A 2,755-nucleotide genomic window follows, 5' to 3' on the forward strand; every position below is an offset into this window, starting at 1 on the left:
TTTTTTTTTGATGTACACTGAAACACTCAGGAATATATAATCATTTAAACAACCAAAGGGCATTCTCTGCAAGCCTGCCACCTGGCCTCCAGCACACAGCCCCTCTCCCTCCTTCAGTCCAGAGTCCCCAGCTGCTCCATATCTCCAAGTCATCATCTCTGCCTCCATCTCTGGCATCACTACTTCTCTGGATAGGATCCTGCACTCCGCTCTTCTCCCTTGATGGTCCCAGGGTCCTTTGCTTCTGGACTGCAAGATCAACCATCACCTCCTTTTGTTACAAAACATCTACCTTTACATTTGCAACAATCGCAACCAGTCCTGATAGCAATTATTCTCTATTGAACCACATGAGTCTTATCCCCATCTCCTTTCACCAACCCTGCCTAGACAGGTTGGAAACCACTCAATGGAGATTCTACCTTCCCCTGCACCCTTTGAAACTAAACTTCCTCTTGAAAACTTGTAAGCCAGCCACTTGTGCCTTTGTAGCCCCCTCCCCATTTGGGTAGCCAATGTCTAAGTTGCCCATCCCTGTCAACCCTGTCTACCTAGGGGGTGGGAATGATCCTTGCTGTAAAGACGCGTTCCCTCCTTTAAGCTACTACATCCATAAGTATAGGTCAAGTTCATCAAATTGTAGTGGATTACACTTTCTCCCCTCTTCTTTCTTCCTCTGATCATCCAGCATTGAAGCAAGGTCAAATGTGCACTATCTGCAAGTATTGGTGCTCTTGTACATCTCCCCTCGCTTCGTATCAGCTGGATGCTTTACTCTCTTCTCTAGTCCTCTGTGGCTATGTCCCTGTCCATGGGCTCAGAAGTACCCAGGTTTTGCTATACTGCTGGCCAATCAGGTCTCAATTTAGGTTGACGGGAGTCTATTGAATGTAGTCAGACTTAGTCCACAGCTTCATGCTGTTATTCCCCCACTTCCCTTATTGGTAGACCAACATGGTCACTAGCAAGATTACAAGGCGGCTCGTGCTTTCCCTTTGAGTCTCAGTCTTGGAAGAGGGTTTGCCCTGAAAAAGAATATTTTAAGATCTGTCTTAAAGTATAATTCTGTCTGTGATAGGATAATATTCATATGCCTTTAAGGAAGACAAGTTCAAACTACTGTTAATCAGATTTATGCACCTCATAAGTTATAATGAAATTGAAGAATTCTACCAACTTCTTTAGTGTGAAATTAATCAAACATGCAATCAAGATATAGTGATAATTACTGTTGTTTGGAATGTGAAGGTTGGAAACAAAGAGGAAGGATCAGTAGTTGGAAACTATTGCCTTGGTGATAGTAATGATGCTGGAATTCACGTGATAGGATTTTGCAAGACCAATGACTTATTTATTGCAAATACATTTTTAAAACAATATAAAAAGTGATTATACACACAGACCTCACCAGATGGAATGCAGAGGATTCAAACTGACTACATCTCTGGAAGGAGACAATGGAAAGGCTTCATAATATTGGCCAAAATGCACCGACTGTGGAACAGACCATCAATTGCTCATATTCAAGTTCCAGCTGAAGCTGAAGAAAAGTAAAACAAGTGCACAAGAGTCAAAATATGACTGTGAACACATCCCACCTGACTTTAGAAGCCATCTCAAGAATAGATTTGATACAGTAGACATAAATAACTGAAAACAAGAAGAGCTGTGGGATGACATCAAGAACATCATAAAACATTTCCAGATAAATAGAAACTAAAAGACTTTGTAAAAACCAAGCCAACTTTATGAAAAATACGAAGGGAGTTCTATGGAGTAAGGCCTGCAAGGACCTTCATTTGCTGATGGGGCATGACTCAAAATGAAGAGAAACAGCTGTAAACATCCATTAATAATTGGAACATGGCATGTACAAAGTATGAATCTAGGAAAATTAGATATTTTCATAAATGAAATGGATTGCATGAACATTGATATCTTAGGCATTAGTGAGCTGAAATGGACTGGTATTGGCCATTTTGAATCTGACAACCACATGGTTTACTATGCTAGGAATGACAAATTGAAGAGGCATGGTGTTGCATTCATTGTCAAAAAGAATATATCCAGATCAGTCATGAGGTTCAACGCTGTCTGTGATAGAATAATATCCATGCGCCTATAGGGGAGCCCAAGGAGCTCTGGTAGCGTAGTGGTTACAAATTGGGCTGCAGACCTTAAGGTAAGCAGTTCGAAACTACCAGCTGTTCCGCGGTACAACACTGCCTGTGATAGGATAATATCCATGCACTTACAGGGAAGACACGTTAATACCACTATTATTCATATTTATGCACCAACCACTAAAGCCAGTGATGATGAAATAGAAGAATACTACCAACTTTTCAATCTGAAATTGATCAAATATGCAATCAAAATGTATTGATCATTAGTGGTGATTGAAATGCAAAGGTTGGGAGCAAAGAGGAAGGATCAATAGTTGGAAAATATGACCTTGGTGATATTTTCAGAAATGATGCTGGAGATCACATGATAGATTTCTGCAAAAATCAGTGATTTGTTCATTTCAAATACCTTCTTTAGACAGCATAAGAGACAAGTATACAAATGGAACTCGCCATATGGAATACATAGAAATCAATATGACTATATCTTGGAAAGAGACGATGGAAAAGCTCCATATCATCAGTGAAAACAAGACCAGGGCAGACTGTGGAACAGACCATCAATTACTCATATGCAAATTCAAACTGAAGTTGAAGAAAATGAAAACAAGTCCACGAGAGCCAAAATA

The sequence above is a fragment of the Chrysochloris asiatica genome, unplaced genomic scaffold, assembly GCF_000296735.1.
Source record: "Chrysochloris asiatica unplaced genomic scaffold, ChrAsi1.0 scaffold00049, whole genome shotgun sequence".
In the NCBI taxonomy this organism is placed as follows: Eukaryota; Metazoa; Chordata; class Mammalia; order Afrosoricida; family Chrysochloridae; genus Chrysochloris; species Chrysochloris asiatica.